Raw genomic sequence first — 13,549 nt, 5'->3', positions numbered from 1 at the left:
GTATGGAATGGTGAACAGGGAGGGCAGTGAATCACCAGATACCATGGGAAGACTACACTTAGGCCAGACTCTGGAAAGAATTTGTTGACAATCATTGGAGGAAGTTCATAATGAGACCATCTAGTGTTGCTCTTTAAAGAAACTAGAATGGAGACTTTCTGTAAGTGCAAGTCTTTCTGGAGATTCACAGGAGATACTCCAAATCAGTATCAACTAGTTCATGATGACATGGAAAAATGAGATATGCAAGGGACAGGCAAGGTTTTGGCAATGAAAAGGAAGGGGCAAACCAGCCAGCAAGTAAGAGAGAAAGGGAGGTTTTGTATACACATTCCCCGTTAGTAGAATGGAATTCTTTCTTTCACTGATTAACACATACATTTCTTTTTAACGTTTTGACATCTTTGAAATTTTGACATCTTAGAATCAAAGGTATTTAATTCCTTGTAGTGTTGTAGTTTAATGGGTATTTTTTTTCCTTCTTAGTAGTACATAAAATAATAGGAAATGGGCAGATAAATGGCCTGTGGGAGGAAAGAAAAAGACCAGTGTTTTTGTTTTTGTTCTTCCAAAATGGATTTGAGGAGTTCAAAGTATAAAAATTCTCCTCAACTAGCTAAGCAAATAGTTGACCATAACCAAGCATCTATCACACTGGCTTGGGTTGGCTGAGGGGAAAGCCCTCAGGTTTGGTGTCAGGCTCACCGTGGTTTTGAAACCTGGCTCATCATTTAGCAACTGTGTGACCTTGGGCATGTCCCTTAACACTTAAATAAAATGGAGATAATCACATGGACCCACTAGCTTATTGTGAACTTTGGCCAAGTTAATGCATATAAATTCCTGACATGTGGTAGGATAGCTAATATGCTAGTTCCCAAGTATTTCTAAAATTTCTTTTATCCCACTTCTTTTCCAAAAAGGCTTGAGGTGGTTTATAACCAAAATAAGCTAATAAAAATACAAGTATAAAGGTGAACTAGGATCAAGGAGAAAGACATGCTATCACTAAGCGTTGACAAAGTTGCTATAATTGAGAACAAAATCTGGCTTATCAGCAGCAGGGCAAAATGTAGTTCTCCATTTCAGAAATGTGGAAACAGTATGTTTTTGGTGAAGGGTGGGGAACAAACTTTCTCCTGGCCCTAAATTTTAAAGTAGTTTCTTTTGTCAACTTTTATTCTTATGTCTGTATTGTGCCTTGCTATTTACGAAGTGGTTTCACAACTACTATCTCATCAGATGCTGTATTAATTCCATTTTATCTCCATTTTATGGATTCATTCATCCAAAGTCCTTACTATGCTTACCATGTAAGTAAGTGCTCACTATGTGTCAGACACATAAAAAGGAAAGGCCAACTAATTGGTAAGTTTATTAGTTCTATTAGTTAGTCAACTGATTGGCTAACCAATTACTAACTGCAAATTCACTAATGAATAACCTGCAAACTTACTAATTAATCAACCCCAAGGGGAGCAGGGGCTGCAGGATAAACCTGAGAATCCCAGTCAGTGCAGTAACGTGGCTTATCCAGAGGGGAGGGGAGGCTTGTTGAGGATGACTACTTCAGCTGGCTCCACAGTGTGGTGAAAAGCAAATTACAATTAAAAATTTTTTTAAAAAAGAAAAGAAAAGAAAAGCTTTTGGAGTATTTAGTAAATACCAATGTCAAGACCCACCCCAGACCCACTGAGTCAGAATCTTTGAGGATAGGATCAAAGCTGAAAATCACTGCTGTATGTCAATCATGGAAATCCTGTTCCCTGCTTTCCTAGTCTCTCTTGTAGCTAGCAGTGGGCACATGATCCAATGTTGGCCAATGAGGCCTGGGCAGAAGACTGGCAAGAGGAAGGTTGGGAAGGAATTTTTTGCTTTCTGCATGAAGGGGAAAACATAATCTTTTCTCCTGTAGATGAGATCCTTGGCATTCTCACTCTCTAGAGACCCTGATGCAAGGATGAAGGCCAATACGCTAAGGATATCAGAACAAAAAGAAAGAGCCTGGGTTCCTGATGGCATCACTGAGCCAGTAGACCAGTGTCAAACTGCTTCTTATAACGTGAGAAAAATAAACCCTATTTCTTTGCATCGTTGTTAGTCTGGGTCTCTGTTACTTACAGCCAAATACACTCCAGAGACATGTGTAAAGGTCCCAGCTCAGTGGTGAGTGAGTCCTTAGGCACTCCATAATGACAGATACATATCTGAACGTGTGTCCTTGTGCATTTGCACATACCTTCCCATTCAACTCCAGGACACAAAATTCCTCCACATCCCCTTCCCAGCCATGTTATTTAGTGTGTGCTATGATCTAAGGCCTGGGGGTCCTTAGTAAGTCCCCAAAAGGGAAAAGATGGGTGAGGAAGCAGGGAATTCACTTGTCCCCTATGACTTTATTGTTGCCGAGTAGCCCCAAATCTTGGTTCTAGATTTTCCAGCCCACATCCCATTGGGTTTATCAAGCTAAGGCAACTGGGGTAGTGGAAGCAGGAGCTTGAGCTCCTTCTGGAAATTGGAGGATGGAGCAAGGGGAAAGGGTAGTAGGTGGCAGCTGCTTCAGGGGCTTTCCCTCCTACCACAGGTGCAGTTCTGCTCACCTGATCTCTCACCCTGGCCTCCCGGGCCTTCTCCCACAAAGAGAATTAGGAAGCTTCCAGTGAGAAGAAACTGAGGACTGTGCTGCTCTGATCCCTGCTGGTCTGAGCCCCCTCAGGACTGAGGACAGAGATAGTGATTTACCAATAGCATAGGTGAGTCCCTCTTATAACTCTCAGTTGAGGCACTACAGAGATAAGGAATGAATGATCAGATTTGCGTTTTGTATAGTCAGGGCTAGCAATCTAGGCCTTCTGTTCCAGAGCCCTTATCCATAGGTGGATTCTCTGCAGATCAGACTTTCTCCCCCATTACACTACATGCTCCTGCACTGCTACTTCTTTCCATTTCCTCCAGTAAGACTTCTCTGAAATACACACTTATTTTACTACCTGTCTGAGGAAGTTATATCTGCTAGGGTCATATTGGGTAAAAAATATTCCTAAGTCAGAGCATCTATTGCATTATCCAACCTCCCTTTTCTTTCCTCCTCTTTCTGCCCTCTATTCTTCCCAAGCACACACTATCCAAAACTGGGTCCTCAAGGTTTTTTTTTAATTTGGGTCCTCAAGTGGTTTTTTTTTTTCTTTTCCAAATGTTTATTTATTTTTGAGAGAGAGAGGAGAGAGAGCACAAGCAAGCACACAAAAGGTGAGAAGGGGCAGAGAGAGGAGGACAGAGGAGCTGAAGCAGGCTCCATGCTAACAGCAGAAGGCCCTATGCGGGGCTCAAACTCACAAACCGTGAGTGAGATCATGACCAGAGCTGAAGTCAGACACTTAACTGATGGAGCCACCCAGCCACACTGAGTTTTTTTGTTTGTTTGTCTGTTTGTTTTTAATTAATTTATTGACTTAGAGACAGAGAGTGAGGTGGGGAGGAGCAGAGAGAGGGGGACAGAGAGAATCCCAAGCAGGTTCAGTGCTGTCAGCTTGCAGCCTGATTTGGGGCTCAGTCCCACAAACCATGAGATCATGACCTGAGCCAAAATCATGAGTCAGATACTTAACCGACTGAGCCCTTTGAATGAGGGGCTGAAACAAATTAGGATTCAAGAATGAAAGAGTACACGAGCTACCACAGCGTCCTTGGAATTTGAGTTAAAAAACCTAAATGCAGGTCATCAGCAGGCTGTTAACAGAGGGACCTACAATATGATCTGCTTTAAGCCTGTTTCCTCACCTGTGAAATGAATTTAATAATAACAGCCACCTGAAAGGACAGTAGAAAGTATCTATTTATCATATAGATAATTGCGCTTGAAGGGCTCACAAAAATAGCTAATGTTTATTGAGCACCTACAATGTGTCTGACAGGAATCTAAGAGCTTTATGTGCTTAACCTCATTTCAACCTTACCACCTCATCAGGTGAGTACTATCATAGTCCTCATTTCAACAGATGAAGAAATTGGGTAATATATCCAAGGTCATACAACCAGGAAATAAAGTCAGGATTTGAATCCAATTAGTCTGGATCTTCAGTGACCATGTTTTTAAATATGCTGCTCTATGGTCATTTAACCTAAGTTCATTTCACTTGTTAAACAAGGATACTAATACCTCCCCCACTGGGTTGTTGTAAGAGTGTAAAATACTGCCTGACACATAATAGCACTATTCTCATTTTTGTAAACAGGACTCTCCCAAGGTCTCACAGTAAGAAAAGAGGTCATTGGACACCCAAGGCTCAAGAGCCCAAGAGCTTAGCTATCATTATTGTTTATTTTCTAAAAAATAAAATACCTACCTAGTTTCTCTTAGTTTCTCTTTAGACTCCCCAAAGAAAGACAATACATCCTTCATGGTCCCAGAAACACCATGCTCTGCCTCCCACTGACCCCACCAACCTGGCCACTGGAAGAGTCAGCAGGACTCATGCAAAAGGCTGCTCATTCACCAGGACACTTGGTAGTGGAATGGAGAGCACTGGATACACAGACTGTACCACAAACTTTTCTTATGCAAAGACCATACTGATGGCCCTTTCTAGCTGGTAACACCATATTGGCCCAAAAAAGGCAGTGTTCACTAACCCAGGCACAAATGGGGATAAAGATAAGTGTGCTTTCATCTGAAATAAAATCCTCTATAACAGGCCTTCTTCCTTGCTTCCAAGATTCATAAACTCCCTCCACCTAGCTAATGTTTGGGAAGTGCCTCCTAACATCTAGCTTCAACCCCTATTGCTGCAGTTGGTCCTTTCTCTGTCTCTAAGGAATCAGAGGCATACTGGGGCTCTGTTAACTGGTCGGACCTCCACAGTTAAGTTTCCATTCCCTCATTCAGCCACGGAAGCTGGGCGGATGGAGCTATTCAAAAAGCCCTGAGCTTAAGAGCTATGCCAGCACTGGCGCTGAACAGGGCACAGACCCCGTGTGCATTTCTGGGAGGCAAGGCTGTGGCTCGCCTAGAATTCAACAGACCCTAGAAGGGGAGGGCAGGGAGGAGTCCCCATGCTAGACCCCCATGTCCCTGTATTTTCTGAATGAAGTTCCTCCTTTGAACACGTCCCTTTATTTATTGGGTCTCATTTAACCTCAGCCTTGTCCTCCTGAGGTCATTATTTGGTAACTGTCACTCAGCCTGCTGTGGCATTAACTTCATAATCCTATTGATTTCCTTCAAGTTATTTGGGGGTTTTCTCGACATCTTCCTGGGCCTGTAGGAGCTCATTCCCAGTTCTGGTCATTCCCGAGGAAGAGGCCCCAGGCCGTTAAGGATTTGCCCAGAGGCCCGTCCCGGGCGGGGTTCCTTGTTCCAACCCTGGCCCTTCCCAAGATGCGAGATTTGGACTTGCGAGGCCGCCTTGGTTGCTTAAGTGTGAAGTAAAGCGGCTAGGTGCCCACTACCACCTCCAGGAGCTTCCTGAGTGGCTACTGAGGCTGTCCTTCAGCTCAAAAGGCCTGGGCTTCACCAATCACAGCTTTGCTTGGCCTGGAACCCCGCCCCATACTCCATCTTGGATCCGGAGGGGTAAGGGGCCCAATCACCACCGGATGGGCGGAGGGGGGGGGGGGGGGGAAGCGGGTGAGGGTGGGGAGAGGTCGCCGCTAGTGCCCACGTGGCCGCCGACCTGTGCCTGTGCCTTCCCGCCACCTGCGGCCGGGGCCTGGCCCCTGTCGAGCTGCAGCTGCAGCTCCCAGACACCACCCCAGCCCGTCGCCAGGGGATTAGTGTCTGTCTGTGGGTTGGGACAGCCTCAGTGGGGGTTGTCCTGGCCCAGACGAAGGCTCCCTTCACCCTTCTCCAGGAGTGCCTTCCCAGAGTCCAGTTTGGGCAGAGAAAGATTGTGTTGGGGGTCTGACAGCCTGGGGTGCTGATCTCTCCCAGAGCTGAGGTGTGGGGTGACAGGAGTCCCCCTCCCCGCCAAGCCTGAGCCACATGTGCTGGGAAGTTCATTTCCCCTTGTTTTGCAGAACGGGCTCAGGGATTGACCCCAGGAATGACCCCAGTGTCAGGAGGCATTAATGATCTCCATACGGGCAATAAACAGGCAGACCGGCTGGCTTGGTGTGGAGGTGCCCTGGAATGGGGCTGCCTTATTAGCCTCACATTCGCTCATGGGTAGAGGCTTAATTAGCAAGGGCTCCCTCATCTGTCTCCCCTCCCCCAAACATCCTTGAGCTCAATGGGAACAAGGTTGGAGACACTGGAGTTCTCTGGCTGGTTCCTCTGCTCCATATGGGCCTCCTCAAGAGGCCGACTCTTCAGACTCGGACATTTGTCTACTTCTAACAGGACTTGGAAATTAGTCCTCCTGATAAAGTCTCTCTTGTTTTTAAAAGCCCCCAGAGGTCAAGTCCATGCATTCCGAGTCAGCTCACTTTTTTTGTCTAGGAACAAGAAGGGCTTGCTCTTCTTTAACTTAAATCTCTCCTGACTATTTGAGTTTGAGCCCAATTTTCCCAAAGGGAAATTTCCCAAGGGAATAAATAGGCGACTACCACCCTGTATATGGGTGGGAGGTGGGGGGCAAACAGTCCTTAGCAACTGCCTAGACTATAAAAAGCACCATCTGATGTATCACATCTCTCTCTCCAAATCCCTCCATCAGGTTGGTTACTTCTTCTAGGTGTGTGACTTAACCTCTTTGGGCTTCAGTTTTCTGTATAGTTCACTTAAGATTCACTGAACCCTACATTCTAGGCACAGTGCTAAGCACTAGAAGAATGAAGCAGAGGAAAACCGAGGCTCTTCTTGAAGGGAGCTCCCAATCTAGTGGGGGAGACAGACTTGTAAACAAATGCAGTAATAAAACGTGCTCAGGGCTGTAATCTAAACCCATACTGGGTATGATGAGAGTACAAAAGAGGGAGTTACCAACTCATCCTGCCTTGTTAAGGAAGGTTCCATGAGCAGATAACATCTGAGCCCATCTTTGAAAGATGAATACGTATGGGATCCTGAGAGACAGAGAATGTGAAAAGGGTATTTCAGGAAAAGGGAATAACCTGTACAAAGGCACAGAGAACATGTTTCAGGAACAGCAGAGCTGCAGCGACAGAAAATGAAGTTTCGTGGGAAGGTAAAAGTTTAGAAGGGCCTTGTAAGTCATGTTAATAACTTTACCTAGACAGCCAGTGTAGTACATTGAGCTCCACAGAAATAGCCAGGGCACTTGAGAGTCAGACAGGCACTGGGTGACCTGAGCCTCACTGAGGAAAGATAGGGAAACAGGAGCAAAGGAGATCCTAAGAGGGATTCTGAGAGGCAGAACATCATCATATGCATTCTTTCTGCAAACTTGCCAGGAGGAGCACAAGACAAAGTGCAAAGATGTTTCAGTCAACTTTTCAAAGTTTTCTAAATAGTGCTCAGAAAGGTGGAAGACTTGTCTTCTAAAGAGAAAGGAAAATTTGAAGACAAGGTAAAGACCAACAAGGCTCAGTATGAGACATGAAAACCTGTATCCATCCCCCCTACAGGGGAAATAACAGGGAAGTTCAAGGATCCCAGTGTATCCAAGATTGGCCTTTGGCCTTCATCTTGTTTTGTTCTGAGTATCATCCAAAAATCAAAGGAGAACATCTGGGCTTGTCCATTGGTGATGTTGCAAAGGACCTGGGAGGGACGTGGAATAGCACTGCTGCAGATAACAGGCAGCCTCATGAGAAGAAGGCTGCTAAGCTGAAGGAAAAGATAGGAAAAAAGGATATTGCTGCATACTGAGCTACAGGAAAGCTGATGCAGCAAAAACGGGAGTGATCCTGGCCAAAAATAAGAAAAAGAAGTTAGGTAAGGAGATGGTGATGATGAAAAAGTTGGTTCTAGGGCAGTTTTTTCCCATGTCCATAAAGCATTTAACCCCCCAGAACTCACTACTTTTAAAGAAAAAAATTTACAGCTGTTTTTTTTTGTTTGTTTTTTTTAAATAGAGTTTACACACTACTGAACGCATCTTTAGCTAGCCTTATCCCCATGGTATTTTCAGTAGCTACTAACCTTGGTAGGTGCAGTATGGAGGCTGTAAATTGGCATGGGAATTTAAAGCAGGCTCTTGTTGGTGCACACCCCAAATTAGATATCCATGGGGATGGTAGTTTTTTCATCTTTAGTTGTTTTTGATGCAGCTTCTGTGAAATGTTTTTCTGTTCATTCTGCAGTTGGGGGGAAAAAAAGTTGCAGCTGTTTTGTTGACATTCTGAATGCTTGTAAGTAAACACAATTTTTTAAAACTAGCATTGTCCTTTTCATAGATCTGAATTTTTTCTTCTTAAGGGGAAAACTCTAGTCCTCTGCTTTTGCCCTTATTGGATCACATGAATTACGTACAATATATATCTTTTCATGTAGTTAGCTGATAAAAAGCTTTTGTCTACACACCTGTGTATAATGAGGGTAATAAAAGTTGAATTGAGACAAAAAAAAAAAAACCACACCTTTATCTAAGGTCAATGGGGAAGCCATAACAGGTTTTTAGGAGGGAACAGAGCTGGGCTAATCAGATTTGTATTTTAGAAGATGACTAGTGGTGGGGTGGGAAGATTTTGGGGTGAAGAGTGGCAGCAAGGAGATCACTTACGCAGGCAGGGAATTTATTAGAATAGTATTTAGGAGAAGTGGAGCAGGAAAGAGGCAGGAGTTAAGGACGTTTCTGGGCAGGAATATGTTAAACATTTGTCATTTTGCATCCCCTGAGTCCACTCCCCCTTTTCATGTGCAGAACCCCAGTATAGGGGCGCCTGGGTGGCTCCATAGGTTAAGCGTCTGACTTTGGCTCAGGTCATGATCTCACGGTTCATGGGTTCGAGCCCCACATCGGGCTCTGTGCTGACAGCTCAGAGTCTGGAGCCTGCTTCAGATTCTGTGTGTGTCTCTCTCTCTGCCCCTGCCCTGCTCACACTCTGTCTCTCAAAAATGAATAAACCTTAAAAAAAATAATAATAAAAAGAACCCTAGTATAGTTTTAGGGGAAAGAATCATTTCCACTGAGGATTTTGGTGGGATTGTCAGTGAAGGGGATCTGTCTGCCCCAGCCAAGATCATATTAGTTGGTGTCTTCCCAGAATTCTCATCTTGAGCATAATGGCAGGAAGAATGAAAGGAAAGGGAATTTAATTATGTTATGGGGCCTCAACTTGCTTATCTGTACCGATCACTTAAGATTCAACAAACACTACATGGTAGGTAACATTCTTATCCTACATTCTTCAGTCTTCATGCCCGGAAGGAGTTATTCACCTGCACCAACTGCTTGGCTCCCAGAACTGCTCCAGCCTCCATCATTTCTAAGCCTGGATCTTCAGCCTTTCCTTCAAGATGGTGAGTGGATCCATCCTTCTAATAAATCCCCTCTCTGCTTAAGCCAGCCAGAGGTTCCTTTCAGTCATGGCAAGACTGAAGTTGGAAATACAGGGTATCTGGGCACCTGGGTGGCTCAGTCGATTAAACATCCAACTTTGGCTCAGGTCATGATCTCACTGTTTGTGAGTTTGAGCCCCGCATTGGGCTATCTGGTGTCAGCACAGAGCCCGCTTTGGATCTTCTGTCTCCTTCTCTCTCTCTGCCCCTCCTCACCTCTCAAAAATAAAATAAAAAACATTTTAAAAAAAGTCGAAATACAGGGGCTAAAGATTTCGAACACATCAGTGCATGGTGGGGGGCTTATACTGACAGTCGATAAGGCCACTAAGGGCGAATTCCTAGAAAGAGAAAAGAAGGAAGCCCAGAGAAGAGTCTGGAAGGTGTGGGAAAGGAGAAAGGAAAGCAGTGATGCAGCCCAAGAAGAGCCAGTTAGAGTTGTCTAAGACACAGTGCAGTCCTGGCAGAAAAAGAGCAAGGGAGAGGTCAGCAATGTAAAATACTGGCAAAGGTGTCAAGGAGGAGAGTGTAAATGATTAGGGGAGGGGGGCAATTAGAGGTCACCAGGGACCTCAGGAAGAGCAGATCGAGTGCAGGGGAGAGGAGTCTACCTGCTTCCCAGACTGTGGGAGGATCAAATGAGCTGGCTCTAGTAAATGGGAAGGGGCCACCGAATAAGAGAGCAGGCACTCTGGTTTCTCTGGGTTTCTGGAAAGAGCAGTAGTGCTACCTTCTATGTCATCCTTCCCTCTTATGGACAGCGCCTAAAATTTGCCAGCATGTCCCTACACACCACTGGAGGCCTCACCCACCCAAAGGGCCTGTACTGAGGGGCTCTGTCTCAAACCCACTTAGCCGCCCAGGAGCCCAGCTGAGAGGCTGAAGACAGCCTTGCCATCATCCTGGATTCTACTCCTGTTGCTTTAGAGTAAAATATCCTCCTTGTAGAGAATCTGGCAGTCAAGAGCCAGATGCAAAGGAAACAAAACAGATAGCTAGTGTCAACATTTTGCTAGATTATCTTCTTTTTTTCTTTACTTTTAGAAAATACTTTTTTAAAATTATGAAACAAAATAGATGTAGAAGTGTCAGTTATTGGCTTTTCAGATGAGGGTTGTTTTGATGAACCATTGAATACCCTTTGTGCATATTTAAGCATTAGTGCCCAGTTTTTATAATTTTTCAGGGTTTTCTTTTTTTCTCCCTAACTAATATTTAGCCCATTACTTATGTTCTTGAGTACTTGTAAGAGCAAAGAGTTGTAACAAAGCAACAAAAATTACTTAACTGAATTATGGCCACCATATATACCAAATATATACCAATGTATACCAAATTGTATATATGGTGTGATCGAAATTATACAGTTAATCATATCTGAAGGGACCCACAGCAAGGTGTGATTGGTAGTTGTCTCAGACAGGGTAAGATTGTGGATATTCTTCCTTATTTTCTTTGGCTTATGTTTTTCTTTGTATGTAAAATTTTCTATTATGAGTATGTTTTGCTATTACATACATATATATATATATATGTGTATTTATTTATTTTGAGAGAGAGAGAGAGAGAGAGAGCGTGCACAAGTGGGGAAGGGGTGGAGAGAGAGAGAGAATCCCAAGCAGGCTCTGCTCTGTCAGTGCAGAGCCCAATGCAGGGCTCGAACTCACAAACTATGAGATCATGACCTGAGCTGAAATTAATTAATTGAAATTAATTAATAATTAATTGACTGAGCCACCCAGGCATCCCTGTATTGCTATTTTTAATAAGAAAAATAGAAATAGGAACAATAATGATAAGTAATAACTAACTTTAAACACTTGTCATATGCCAGTATGCTAAATGCTTGATATAAATTCCCTTACTGAAAGCAACAACATAACATAAACACTATTATCCACTTTTAATTTTTTTTTAAGTTTTATTTATTTAAGTAATCTCTACACCCAACATGGGGCTTGAACTCACGACCCCGAGCTCAAGAGTCACATGCTCTTCTGACTGAGCCAGCCAGGTGCCCCTATTATCCACTTTTTAAAATAAACTTTTTATTTTAGAATAGATTTATGGAAAAGTTGCAAAGATAGTACGTAGAATTCCCATATTGCTCACACTAGTTTCCCTTATCGTTAGCATCTTACATTAATATAATTGTCACAACGAATAGATATTTTACATTATTATTAATTAAAGTCCACACATACTTTATTCAGATTCCCCTAGTTTTAACTTAATATCCTTTTTCTGCTCCAGGATCCCATCCAGGATATCACATTACACTTAGTCATGTCTCCTTAGGCCACTCTCTGCTGAGACAGTTTCTCCAACTTTCCTTGTTTTTGATGACCTTGACAGTTTTAAGGAGTGTCAGTCAGGTATTTTGTAGGACCCCCCTTGATTGGGGTTTGTCTGATGTTTCCCTCATGACTAGACTAGGCTTATGGATTTGGGGGAGGAAGGCCTCAGAGGTGAAGTGCCCTTCTCATCACATCCTATCAAAAGTTTGTATTATCAAGATGACTTATCACTAATGATGTTGACCTTGACCACCTGGCTGAGTGTTTGCTAGGTTTCTCCTATTAAGTTCCTCTGTTCTCCCCTCCCCTGCAGTAGTTGGGAGGAAGTCACCGTGCATAGCTGGAGTGTCAGGAGTGGGGTTACACTGGCCTCCTTGAGGGAAGAGCATCTACAAACAGTATTTGGAATTCTTCACAGTAGATTTATCTCTTCTTTAACGTTTCTTTATGCATCTAGTCATTTATTTATATCAGTACAACCTCATGAATACTTATTTTATACTTTGTGTTAAAATCCAGTTTTACGTTATTTATTGTGTCATTCAAATTGTTCCAGTTTTAGCCATTGGGAGCTCTTTCTCTGGCTGGCTTCAGTGTCCCTCTCACATACCATCGTTATTATCCATCTCTTACAGATGAAAAAACCAAAGTCAAGAGAAATTGAGTAACAGCCCCAGGGTTATACTGCTGGTAAATAGGGGTCTCTTTGTAATTTCTGAGCAGAAAGTACAACCACTATACTCCACTGCCGCCTCTAAAAAAATTTATACACACACATGCTCATTTCTACTTACATCCTTAACAAGGATTTGAACTGTGCAGGTCCACTTATATATGGATTTTTTTCTTTAATAAATACAGCACAGTACTGTAAATGTATTTTCTTGTCCTTACAATTTTCTTAGTAACATTTTCTTTTTTCTAGCTTACTATATTGTAAGATTACAGTAAATAATATATATAACAAACAAAATATATATTAACTGACTGTTTGTGTTACCATAAGCCTTCTGGTCAACAGTAGGTTATTAATAGTAAGTTTTGGGGGAGCCGAAAGTTATTGGCAGATTTTCGACTGTGCAGGGGTGGGTGCCTCTAACCCCTGTGTAGTTCAAGGGTTCAGGCCACATGTGCTATAGGTCAACCTCGGGAAGGAGATGCTGGAGTGAGTGAGTGCTGTGTCGTTGGCCCAATGCAGGTTGATTAGGAGCATGGTTGTGAAGTGATGAACACTTACACCCACAGCTGATGTTCTGAACATATTCATATTTTTAGTTCCTTGTGAAGTGGTTTTGCAACCTTTAGATATCTTTAAGCGTTTCTGTCCACCTTTTTAAGGTGTTTTAAATCTAGTTTTAAATTTCTAATTCTTTTGTAGCTATTTCTTCTCTATGTTGTATATATTGGCACAAATTTGGAATAACTGAAAGGTCTATAATGAACATTAGTTGGAACAAAATTAAATATCTAACAACAGAAATTTGTGGGAACAAACTAGATGTTCTCTCCCACACATGTGCATGAAAAGAAAACCATAGCCAAAGATTATGGATTAAGAGATATTAGGGGGCACCTGGGTGTCTCAGTCAGTTAAGCATCCGACATCGGCTCAGGTCATGATCTCACAGTTCGTGGGTTCGAACCCTGCATCAGGCTCTGTGCTGACAGCTCAGAGCCTGGAGCCTGTTTCAGATTCTGTGTCTCCCTCTCTCTCTGCCCCTCCCCTGTTCACGCTCTGTCTCTGTCTCAAAAATAAATAAACAGTAAAAAAAAAAAAAAAACTTAAAAAAAAAGGGAGAAATTAGGAAAGTTTTATAACTAAGAAAATTTTTTTCCAAATTCCTAAATTCCT

The 13,549-nt window shown here is 43.0% G+C and overlaps 1 pseudogene; it reads left to right on the top strand.

Moving 5' to 3' along the window:
• Positions 1-13,549, top strand: part of LOC106972696 (high mobility group protein B1-like) — a 28,946-nt pseudogene that overhangs the window by 1,361 nt on the left and 14,036 nt on the right.

The sequence above is a fragment of the Acinonyx jubatus genome, chromosome E1 (assembly GCF_027475565.1).
Source record: "Acinonyx jubatus isolate Ajub_Pintada_27869175 chromosome E1, VMU_Ajub_asm_v1.0, whole genome shotgun sequence".
NCBI lineage: Eukaryota > Metazoa > Chordata > Mammalia > Carnivora > Felidae > Acinonyx > Acinonyx jubatus.
This window is presented reverse-complemented; position numbering and strand designations above follow the sequence as displayed.